General features: G+C 32.1%; 1 long non-coding RNA gene across 1 annotated transcript; it reads left to right on the forward strand.

Moving 5' to 3' along the window:
* The first annotated feature begins 7,884 nt into the window (after positions 1–7,884).
* Positions 7,885–10,417, forward strand: LOC127719717 (uncharacterized). The gene is made up of 3 exons (XR_007990464.1): positions 7,885–8,158; positions 9,340–9,450; positions 10,298–10,417. It is a non-coding gene; the product is annotated as an uncharacterized LOC127719717 (long non-coding RNA).
* Positions 10,418–12,094: the final 1,677 nt, after the last annotated feature.

Raw genomic sequence — 12,094 nt, forward strand, 5'->3', positions numbered from 1 at the left:
ATCGCTTCAGATGTTCTTTTTTTTTTATTTTGACATTTTAAATAAGGTCATCAACTTCCTGTTTACTAAATATTTATATGTGTTCTTACACATAATTTTCGTGTATTAGACTAGTGAAACTATTACCCGAAGAGAAGCTGTTAGAGACAGGAGAGAGAAAGGGGAAAGATACAAAAGGGATATTCAAACTCAGAAGTCGAAAACAAACTGACAATGTTATGGCAAAAAAACTAAAATCGATCAAAAGATCGACAAAAGTATACAAAACAAAACATATAAAAACTTAAGACTGAGCAACATGAACCCCATCAAAAACCTGGGTGGTCTCGGGTTCCCGAAGGGTAGGCATATCTTGCACCACCCGTCGGTTTGCTCATCTAAGTACAAACCCAGGTGGATAGGTCACATTTGACGAAAATAGGACATAATTACAACACCAACCTACAACAAGTAATGAAGAGACAACACAAATGACTTGGGACAGGCACATGCAAAATGTGGCGGGTTTTAACACATTTACGAGCGCTAAACCCATGGGACAACGGTGTAACACCACAACAAAAGAACAAAAACTGTAAAAAAGGCTTTACTCATCATATCGATATAAAGACACAAAGTACTGATCTAAGAGTACTAATGGCAATTAAGTAAGGATTTATAAAAGCTTGACATTTTGTAAAACAACCTGTCTATTGTCGAAAAATGAATGAAAAGGATCCTATGATATAGGGATTGTTTTAAATTTTATGTTCAAATGTCATATAACTTTATGTCGAATTGAAGTTAGCTCATTACTTCATTACTGATGATTAGCTGTAAAATTCATGTTCACCGATTTCACTCAAATTCTCATATTTGATTTATAACATACTAAAACGTATATTCAAATTACAAAAAAACTAAAATAAACAATTAATTGCATGGACTCGAAAAATCTGTATCAGCATGTCGTGTGTATTTTAGACTAGATTCCATCTAATTAACAATCGAGAGGACATCCGGAGACTGTCGACGGTCATATTAGCCGATACCAACATAAATATAAATACAAATATATATGGAACACGTGCAATTGAATTTTTCTAGGTCTGTTTGATTTCATATCATACAAATGTATGTTAGAAAAATATATTAGTCATCGTTTTTACCTGAATAAGGATGATATTTTTTGAATCGAATAAGTCAAGCAAATGGTTCATCCTTGTTTCACTTTCAATGTTGACATTCTTTTCCATTTAATAGCTGAACACATGCTTGACCCCTCTAAGGGGTTAAATTGTTTGTTGTTATAGTGATTAAGATTATAACACAATGTTGACTGCTGTATCCCAATTTTTTTCATTTTTACCTGTTATGCCAGTTTGCTATGCTCACACATTGTTGTCAAAATAATGGAATTCTATGTGACTGTCATACAAGTGAGAGGTTTACACATCCTGCATGTTTTCAAGAAAAATGAATCAAGCCTGGTCATTTTAAATTTATTTTAACCCCCCCCGCTTTTTCCGTTTTCCCCCAAATAAAAATCAAATGTTTGCTTGCTTACCTCTGAAATCTTTTCCATACATTACTTACTTGCGAAGATGCATTTTTAAAAGTCTCAAATGTGTACGATATTCATCTTTTACTTGACATGGTTCTTTTTTTTATGAAATTATTGGATTTTTTAATTTCTTTAGAAAAAAGCTATAGGCTGAAGGGAAGTGAAAAAAAAGTTTGTGTAATTGTCTTACTTACATTGACTGGTATATGGCCATTTAAGTTTCGAATCTGTTAAATTTTGCTACTTCTTCTACATGCTAAATGTACTACTTCTTTCTTGAAACGTCGTACAAGTCAGATACAAAACAAAGGTAACAAAAAACAGGCCGGAAACAAACTGCCGAATAGTTTTTCTGCACTCGTAGTCAGGTCAAGGTCCTCGGCTATTGCCTCGGACCTTCACCTAACTACTCGTGCAGAAAAACTATCCGGCAACGCTTGTTACCGGCCTGTTTCTTTGTTACCTTTGTATTGTATCTAATACATAATCACAAGGAAATCGTTTTCTATCAAGTTATGTCGTCTGCGTGATTTTATGATCAGTAAACATGCAAAGAACGTAATCATAGGTATCCTGAAAATCGTATTAACCGCAATCAACACAATTATTTTACAACTAATGATTTTCAAGTTTTTATCTATATTTAAAGACAATGGTGGACAATGATTATCATGCAACCTTAGATACCAGTCAATTAATTGCATGATATTTATAAGGAGTGTGATACAATATCGTTTTCCAGTTCAAGATATGGATGTACTGGTATCATAACAGATATTTTCTGTTACCATAGACTGTTCCCTCATATTGACAAACCTGAAGATCATAAAAGGCATTTTCTAAAAATAAAATATATTACAAAGTAACTGATTTAATCAATTTTTCTAACTTTTTTTTTCGTTATCATACCTCCATATATTGATAACTTAGAGTCACCTATAATTTCTTATACGTATAAAAACAAAACCAGTAGAAGTTTAATTTTGAATTATGCGTCAGTAAAAAAACATGATACTGTGAGATCTAATCCATATGGCCATATAATAACAGGGGACTTCGACTTCATTCGAGACCGATTGTTCATAAACTTTTTAAAAAAAAAATCACGAAAATATCATCCACGTCGAAAGCAAATTGGAAAGAGTATCGTCGGGTCATTCAAGATGCTGTTTCGTCCTATTGTCAAAATAAGTGTAAACGGGAGAAATATGACAACTTGATTTATGTCGGAACAAATGTCTGAATATTGTTTATATTTGCATATCACATTTCTAAACTAATTTAAGAATAAATTAAAGGGTAAGTCATACGACCATGTCTAGGATGAAAAATAAAATTCAAGTACTCGCAAGGCGTTTTGTTTTCCTACCGGCCAACAAAGCTGTCCACTATGTGGTGGTGGTATGACGTAAATACTACACGAAACGTCTAAAGAATGAAATAAAACATGCTTCCACAATCAAAGCCGTGCGCTCCACAGAAAGTCTAATAGTAAAACATCATGTCACTACCACATCTCAGCTAATACCTCCTCTGAATATCCCTTCTATGTATTGGCTATCTAACCTACACACACAACTTTCAAATGTTTAATCAAACAAAGGTTCTCTTGTTTTATTTAATGGTTTTTAAGAAATCTGATCGCAGATTTATTTGCTGCAACTCAAACGAAACATTCTTCTGTAATGAAAAAGGCAAATTTGCTAAATATTCTTACTGGAACTGTGATGAGATGATTAAAGCTGTAAGTTTTCCTTAATAACAACATCTATGTACGTTTCAGCAGTAACGTTCATTGACAGGTTGTAGGCATTTCTATGAGTACTAATGGCCCACTTTTGAAAGCAGACTTATTTTCCTTAGAAGCGCACGAAGTTTCCCGGGTAACACCCGGGTATATGGATTTGTAACATCCAGGACAATGGGTTTTTTAACGACGTGTCATTAGCCAATCAAAATCCTAGAAATATACTATGCCGGGGTTAAAACATGTTGAAGAACTGATCATGATATGTTGCATTCCTTCTAGTTTCCTTAATCTCAGTTCACTGGGATATATGAGGTGCAAACATTCAAGGAGTCTAGTATGACGTCCATTATTACTGAACTAGTACATTTTTTTGTTTAGGGGCCAGCTGAAGCACGCCCCCGGGTGCGGGATTTTCTCGTTGTATTGAAGACCCATTGGTGGCCTTCGGCTGTTTTCTGCTCTTTGGTCGGGTTGTTGTCTCTTTGACACATTCCCCATTTCCATTCCCAATTTTAATTTTACTACCTGAAATAAGACCAAATCATACAACATTGAAAAATAATGATGAGCATACCTACAATCCATGTCTGATTGTATCCCAGATAATGAGTCATTATTCAATTGAGAAGAATTGAACCGTTCAAACAATTATCATCAACACTGTATTTACAATATGCAGAACACCAACTCTGAAAAAGAGGCAGAAAATGAAAACAACACTGGAAACTACTGTCGCCTTAATTTACAACCTCCGTAGGATGTAGTATACCGATACGTTACATTGTCTTTAATCTTTTCAGAGATAATGAAAACAGGATCGCAACTGTGTGGTATATAATCTTTACTGCTACAATTATCAAAGGGGTGCTATATTTTTTCTCTTTTTTCACATTTTTATTACGGAAAAGCAGATTATTTTGTCAACAATTTTTAACGAACTTTTCAGAATAATTGTTTCTCTCTTGCCTGGCAATATAATGTTTTCTTCTTCAAAAATTGAGAATCTGGATCAAATATTATACCCCCTTCTTTTAAAGAACGTGACTGTTCCTCTATCTAAAACAGGAACATTTCATCCTTTGATAGAGAAAATGGTATTTATTTCAGCCTAATTAACGGAGGAAAGAACTGTTTCGGCCTAAACTTTTAAAATGTTCAAGATAGAAAATTGTACAGTAAAACCCAATAGTTAACAACACACGAATAAAATGTTTAAGTACTCTGTAGTTTGCATTTTTATCATTGCAAATAATGCCTTGAAGCACGTTTCATTGGAACTGGATATCGTCTAGGTTTGTTTCTTCAAAAGAATGACCTATCGGTATGAAAGGAAATAACACCATAGAAGTATATAAGCAAGCTGAAATTGACTTACTTTTCTAATAAGTTACACATGTATTTTCGACCCATTAATCGAGTTTGAGTTTCGATTTTTTAAATATTGAACTAGTTTGAAAATAAATACTATAGCTATCTACGAATAGTTTTGTACACAACATTATCTTAAATTATATCAATATATAGTAAGAGTTTATACAAACTTTAACATAAAAGTAACGTTCTGATCGAAAGTTGCATATGTATTGTTAATAGCCTTTCTTTGTTAAATCTGAATCTGGAATTAACTTTCGGAAATTCTTTTAACCATAATTCTATATTCTGGAATTACATATAAAATTGTAACTGAAATAAGTGAAAAACATACATTTTAGTATTGCTTTTCAGTAAATGGTAAGTGTTCACAACACTCCTTATATGGAACGATACATACTGGATCATCAAGATATTCGACTAAACATCTTTCTGAAGTGCTGACTACTATTCTTTCTACAGTAAAAGATGGCCTTCAGAAATATTTTAATGAGATATATTTAACCAGTGGTGTCAATCAGATGTGGATTCTTAAAAATTCTAAAGATTTACTGCTAAATCTTAGATCACAATCTCTGCAATTCGCAGCAACATTAAGACCTTTGATTTTCCTACGCTTTACACTACTATTCTCCATGCTCAATTGAAAATATCGACTTTACCATCTCATTAAACAGAGCTTTTTCTATAAAAATAGGAATCGTAGATATAGATTTCTTGTTTTGTGTTATAATAATTCTTATTTTGTGAAGAACCACACTGATTCTATCAGAAAATCCACTGAAGATGATATTATAAAAATGCTGGACTTTTTGATCGATAATATTTGTTGAGTTTGAAGGATTGATACTTCAACAGACAGTCGGTATCATAATCGGTACTAATTGTGCACCCTTACTGGCCGATTTGTTTTTGTATTTGTATGAAGCAGAATTGATTCAGAACCTTCTAAAAGACAAAAAGAAAAAGCACCTTGCGAAATTCTTTAATTTTACTATCAGATATATTGATGAAATCCCATCACTGAATAATCCATATTTCAGTCAGTACTTACATCTCATATATCCCAGTAAACTTGAAATTAAGGATACTACTAATACTAAAAGAAGTGCTTCATACCTTGATCTTTTCCTTAATATGGATACAGATGGACGACTGCAGACTAAAATCTACGACAAACGGGATGATTTCAAGTTCCCAATTATCAATTTCCCATTTCTCAGTAGTAACATACCCTCTGCCCCGTCGTATGGTGTTTACATATCTAAATTGATACGGTATGCTCGTGCATGTTCACACTATACGGACTTTATATACAGGAGTGTGCTCCTTACGCAGAAACTGCTCCAACAGAGTTATGAGGAGGAACGATTAAAATTAATTTTATGGAAACCATCACGAATTGGTTGATCTATACGATGTGTCAGTGTCTAAACTAACTAATAACATTTTAACCACGTCTTAAATTGTAGTTTACCATCTACGTCATCTGGTCTGCTTAGTACCGAACGTGAGCTATTACGAATATTACTGTTTTACCGAGTGTGAATTCGCATTGCTATACGACATGTCTCTGTATTTATATACTGTAAACCAACTAATTTTCGCGAGCGATTTATTCTCGCAAATTTCGCGAGTAGAAAAATAACGCGAATATAAATCGTCGCGAATATGTAAAAGAGGGACGAAAGATACCAGAGGGACAGTCAAACTCATAGATCGAAAACAAACTGACAACGCCATGGCCAAAAATAAAAAGACAACCAGAAAAACAACAGTACAGATGACACAACATAGAAAACTTGAGACTAAGCAACACGAACCCCACCAAAAACTGGGGGTGATCTCAGGTGCTCCGGAAGGGTAAGCAGATCCTGCTGCACATGTGGCACCCGTCGTGTTGCTTATGTTATTACAAATCCGGTAAATAGTCTAATTCGGTAAGTCACATTCGTGAAAAGGGAAGGGTATTGTAGCTACGACATAAGGAACATATCCGATATCATCTGTGAAACGGTTATTCCATAACGGTCAACCAATTCGTGATGGCGTAAAACTTGGATTTTTCCTTATTTAACTACATCAATCAAATTTGAAAATCGCGAAATTAAATCGCCGCGAAATGGGCTTGTAAGGGCTAAACGCGAAATAAAGTATCCAACATTCATGTATTTAGTTATGATGTTTCTTTTGTAAGTCCGGTTGAATATTTTGTTATGTCTTATATTCGCAGTTGGAGACGATGTGGTTCGGTATTTATATATCCCGCTTTCGGTCATTTTGTTGTTACTTTCTTATACGTGTGTGTCCTGTGGGTCATTTTGTGCTGAGTTGTTGTCTGTTTATTTCGTTTGTGGTTTAAATTCTGTATTTTAGGTACATTTTACATATGTCTTATTTGTCAGTATAATCGAATTACTCGTGGTTCGTCTACAGGGTTTTTATTTTATGTTGTTTGTTTTCATGTGTGTTTACAGTTTTGTCTTTCATGATCTTGCCTTATATTCCCAGCAAACACACAACATTTTAAAAACATTTTTTAAATGTCATATGGACGTCTCTCACAAAATACTTCAATAAGATATCATTTAAACATAAAAAAAATGTTTATTTTATTGTTTTTGAAATGTTTTATTTCTAACATTTAAGTAAAATGTTTTTACAACATTAACAAAATATTATTTGCTAATATCTTTTATTCATGTTCTCAAACATTGTTCTAAAATATCCCGTAGATATTTTATAATATAAAAAAATAATATTTTCTTCAATTGGTATTTTATATTTTAACAACATTTAAAGTAAATATTTTCCAAATATCCAAAAAACATTCTGCAAAAAAATGTTTTACAGAAAATATAGTTTTGCTATTTGCATAAAATGTTTTATAACGTAAAATTAAAATGTTTTACATAAAACATCTGAAAAATATCAGCTAAATGTTTTCTATAAAATATTCTGACATACACATTACTTAATAGTCTTACTGATATTTTATTCAACATTTTACGGATATAAAAATAACATTTTATTTAAACTTTATTCAAAACCCCACACACAACGTTTTGTGGAATTAGCTCGTTTTTTTCAGGATAAGATATAGTACTACATTTCATCAATATCATGACAAGCAAGATACTATGGTTGAAATCCTTAATTGATATCTTGAAGATCCTTGAAGTCAGATTGTATTCCTTCTTATATTAAAATTCAACATTAAATTACGCAATAATGTATTAATAAACAATCACCTTTTTTGTTTAATGTTTATTCATTTCGTTCGTGTATATTTTAGAAATTAAGAAATGAAAACTGTAACTGTACTAAGTTCAATTTTCGTATCGTTTAAATGTCTTACGGAAAACCGACCTTTTCCGGAATCGACTTTTGTTTTATCACCGGAAATGATTTTGAAATTTTAATTTCGAAACGAAGACAGGATGTCAACAAAGAGAGCCAAGAAAATTGTTTGTTACGCGATATATACTCACTTGGTAAGAATGATTAATCTGTTAAGATGAACTTGTGCATTCATCGTGTGTGTTCAATCATAATCGGAACCAAATTACATCTGTTTCTGGAGGTGCGGATCAAGGTTTTGAAAAAAGGGGGCCCCTGCCCAAGGCAAACAAACGTTTGGAGTGATACTTGCAAATAGTCTATACATTTATCTTATAAGTAGCTCCATAAGGGGGTCGGGGCCCCTAAATCCGCCACTGTTCAAGCATCTACGTACACCAATTATGAATTTGTTCATTGATATAAAAAAATTATAAGGATATGTGGCTTGTGTGTTTGATTGCCAATACACCTTATCGCTATTTGTCCGCCATTACTGGCCATGGACATCACAAAAGTTCCCATGAAATGTTGACGTCATATTAGAAAATATTTGACACCACAATTGAAAGTAATACACCTTATCGCTATTTGTCCGCCATTACTGCACATCACACAACTGTCACAAGTTTCCTTAAAATTTTGACGTCATCATAAAAAATATCTGATGCCACAATGGAAAAGTGATTGTTGTTTGACGTCAAAAGTTCAAGCAGGATAGATTCTCGGATCAAGCGGGAATAGCGATAAGGTGTATTATTGTATGACGTATGCTGACGTAAAAAGTTCAAGCGGGACAGATTTCCAAATACTGAAATAGCGATAAGGTGTATGAGACAGCTATCCACCAGAATTTAAATGACTTGGATAAAAGAAATTATAGGTCACTGTACAGCTTTCAAAACTGAGAAAACCAATGCCATATAGTCCACTTTGAAGCCTTGACAAACAAATGTTAAACTTTTCTCAACACAATTGAAACAAAACAACTAACTGCCTACATTAAATACACATAATGAAAAAATTTGACAGACTTAAACCAACAACAACTATTGCAATAAGCATGACTCAATACCTTGTTTCCGAGGCACACAAACAAGTTACAATAACACTAATATAAGCACCATTTGAATATGGAGATTTTTTTTTCTAGTAAAATCATTGTATGTATGTATTTGCAAAACAGTAAATTAAATTTCCCTTAACAGCTTAATGAACATTACAAAGACTATGTAAGACTTCAGTACAAGCAAGATAATATAAACTGTTGCTTAAAATTATATTTATTGCTTCATACACACAATGTACATACAATGTATCTTTTATTTTTTAACAGGAGCTAAAAGAAAAGCCACAAAGGACAAGTTCAATATGCAGGTTTACAATTTGGAAGTGGCGCAGGTTCTTTGGAATGTCTACAACCTTTCAGGAGAATTTTTTTTTTGAAGTAAGATTTTCATACAGAATTACTGTTATTCCATATTTAATTCAAATATTTAGCATAAACAATGCATTACATTCAAGATTAAGGGCATACAATACAGAAAAGATATCTGGATATTTGAATAAATAATTTTTTTTGTGACAAAATAGAAACAAGTTGTTTATTTAAATCAATCTTTTAGTCCAACATATTTGCTTTCCTTTGAAGTATTTCAAATACATATAAACAACTCATTTAATGACATCTGTGTGTTTCTCGGAAGTTAAGTTATATTATTATCATCATTGTGAAAACAATGCTTAACACTTCGATAAGTTATTATGTGCCTATAGTATACTTCTAGGACTGTATCATATGCCCTTAGATACAAATGACAAGTTATAAACTATGTCACTCTACAGAGTTTAACACTTAAAAATGACAATAAGATGTTTAATGACATTATGTAGCAGGGCTTTTAAAGGCCCCTACATGATACAATGCATTTAATGAAAACTAAAAAAAAACAAGAAAAACAACAGCCTGATTTATACAAAACAATAAAAGAAAAAAATTATGATAGACAACAATCAACGAGTATAATGAAATAAGACTCTTGACTGGACACATATCTAGTCTAAAGTTTTTTATGTGTGTTTTTTTTAAATAACTTAATGAAGTTCAGCGTGGCATATTGCTCTCTCTTAACACGGTCAGTCATTTATCGTCCCCTTCCGACAGACTATCATCGTTATTTGTTTCAAAACTTTAAAGGGGAGGGGATGTATATCCTTCAGGCAACGTGAATCGTTCTATAATAAAGGAATGTGCAAGAAGTTTATATATGAATGTAAGATTAATTTTTTTTCAGAAGCATGGCACAGCAAGAAAAAGATATAAGACACTACAAGACATTCCAAGTGATTTTGAATAAGACAATTGATTGACTTTTTCAATGTATTCTTAAATAAATCAAATAGTTGATGTAAAATGGTGTTTTGTTCTCATCTCTTCAGCCAATTATCAATGATTATTGACTTAAGATTTAACCCTATTAGAAGTGTAGCGTTTTAGTTTAGAAAGAGAAGTTGTATTGAAAAATCTGAATTTGGGACACAAGTTTTAGTCAATGTAACTTGAACTTAAAAATGTGGATAATGTTTGCATAATGTCCAATGGCATATATGTCATGCATGTTCAGGTTGACATATGCATGATGTGTATAAGATAGGTAATAAAAGTTGAGAGTGAAAAACTAAAAATTATACCATTGTGGTTAGAATGTGGGCTTTCTTGCACTGTCTGTCGTCTGTCCACCTATATTTGTCGGATGTTGTCCAACAAATATTTTCATCATTTTTTTTCCCAAAACTGCTGATCAAGATGAGGTCATATTTAATGTTGAATGTTCTCAAATTTTTCATTACTTTAATTAGTAATGCTGATGAACAGAATGACTTCATATTTGGTAAGTGGCTTGACCATGATGAGTTGTGTCTGCCATTTTGGATGTGTCAACATTTGTAGATACTTCTTGTTTTTAGAGACTTTGAATTGTGCATTTCATATGCTTAGCAAAACAACTGATTTATTCTTGTTTGTATATAGAATTAATCACTGTGTATAATTAATTTAACTAATGATTTGTTATTTAAAAAAGCAGGAAACTCAATCAGAAGTACAGACATTTTTATATTGATATGATCTAGATATCAACCAAAAACATTTCTTAAAACATTTTGAAATCATTTTTTAGGCACAGTCTCACTTGCAAGAAAACATCCAAAAAAACATTTCTATAACATTATTTGATGTTCATGATGTTTTTCAAACGTTCAGAAAATATTTCTAGAAAATATTTTTTAAAAGATTATCAAAATGTTTTATACGCCATTGTTTTTCACATTATCATGATATTTCTTTACAACATTTTAATTATATTATGCAAATATTTTAGAAAATATATTAGAAAACGTTTTAGCGATATATATTCTACCATACATTTAATGTTTTTCTCACGTTTTTTTGTGATATTTTCATGACATTAGACACATCATTTTAAAAACATTTTAAAGATGTTTTTGTGTTTGCTGGGTTACAGTTATTTTATTCTTATTTTCTATAGGTATGTAAAATTAACGATACAATGTACAATCGATATATAAAGTTAAGATACAAAATCAGCTACTCCGTTTATGTGATTTTAAGTTTAAAGCAACTATATGCAACGGATTTATTTGTTTATGCACAGTTTTAATTTAGAAGAAAAACCGATACGGTCAGACAATACAAATAATTACACCATTACAAACTCAATCACAATTTTTATATTCTTGTACGTGTCTATAAATAAAACAAATCTATTTTATTTTCAGAAATTTACCTGTGATAATATAAACGTCACTTTTTGTGACGTTGATCCATTCATGTGACGCACAGTTTATCTTTCGATTGTGGTGTCCTGATGTGCTGTCGGAAATTCCTGGGAGGTGTCCGTTGTTATTCTGCGGTTTACATGTTGTAATGTACTATAATATTATTTATTTATGTATCTCTCTGTGCTGAGCGTTCTTGCGTTTGTTTGGACTGTATTCCTGTCATGTAGTGTTGTCATTTTGGCGGTATTTTTAACATTGCCATATTAGCGGAAGGTTTGGCTAGCCATAAA

The sequence above is a fragment of the Mytilus californianus genome, unplaced genomic scaffold (assembly GCF_021869535.1).
Source record: "Mytilus californianus isolate M0D057914Y unplaced genomic scaffold, xbMytCali1.0.p SCAF_11, whole genome shotgun sequence".
In the NCBI taxonomy this organism is placed as follows: Eukaryota; Metazoa; Mollusca; class Bivalvia; order Mytilida; family Mytilidae; genus Mytilus; species Mytilus californianus.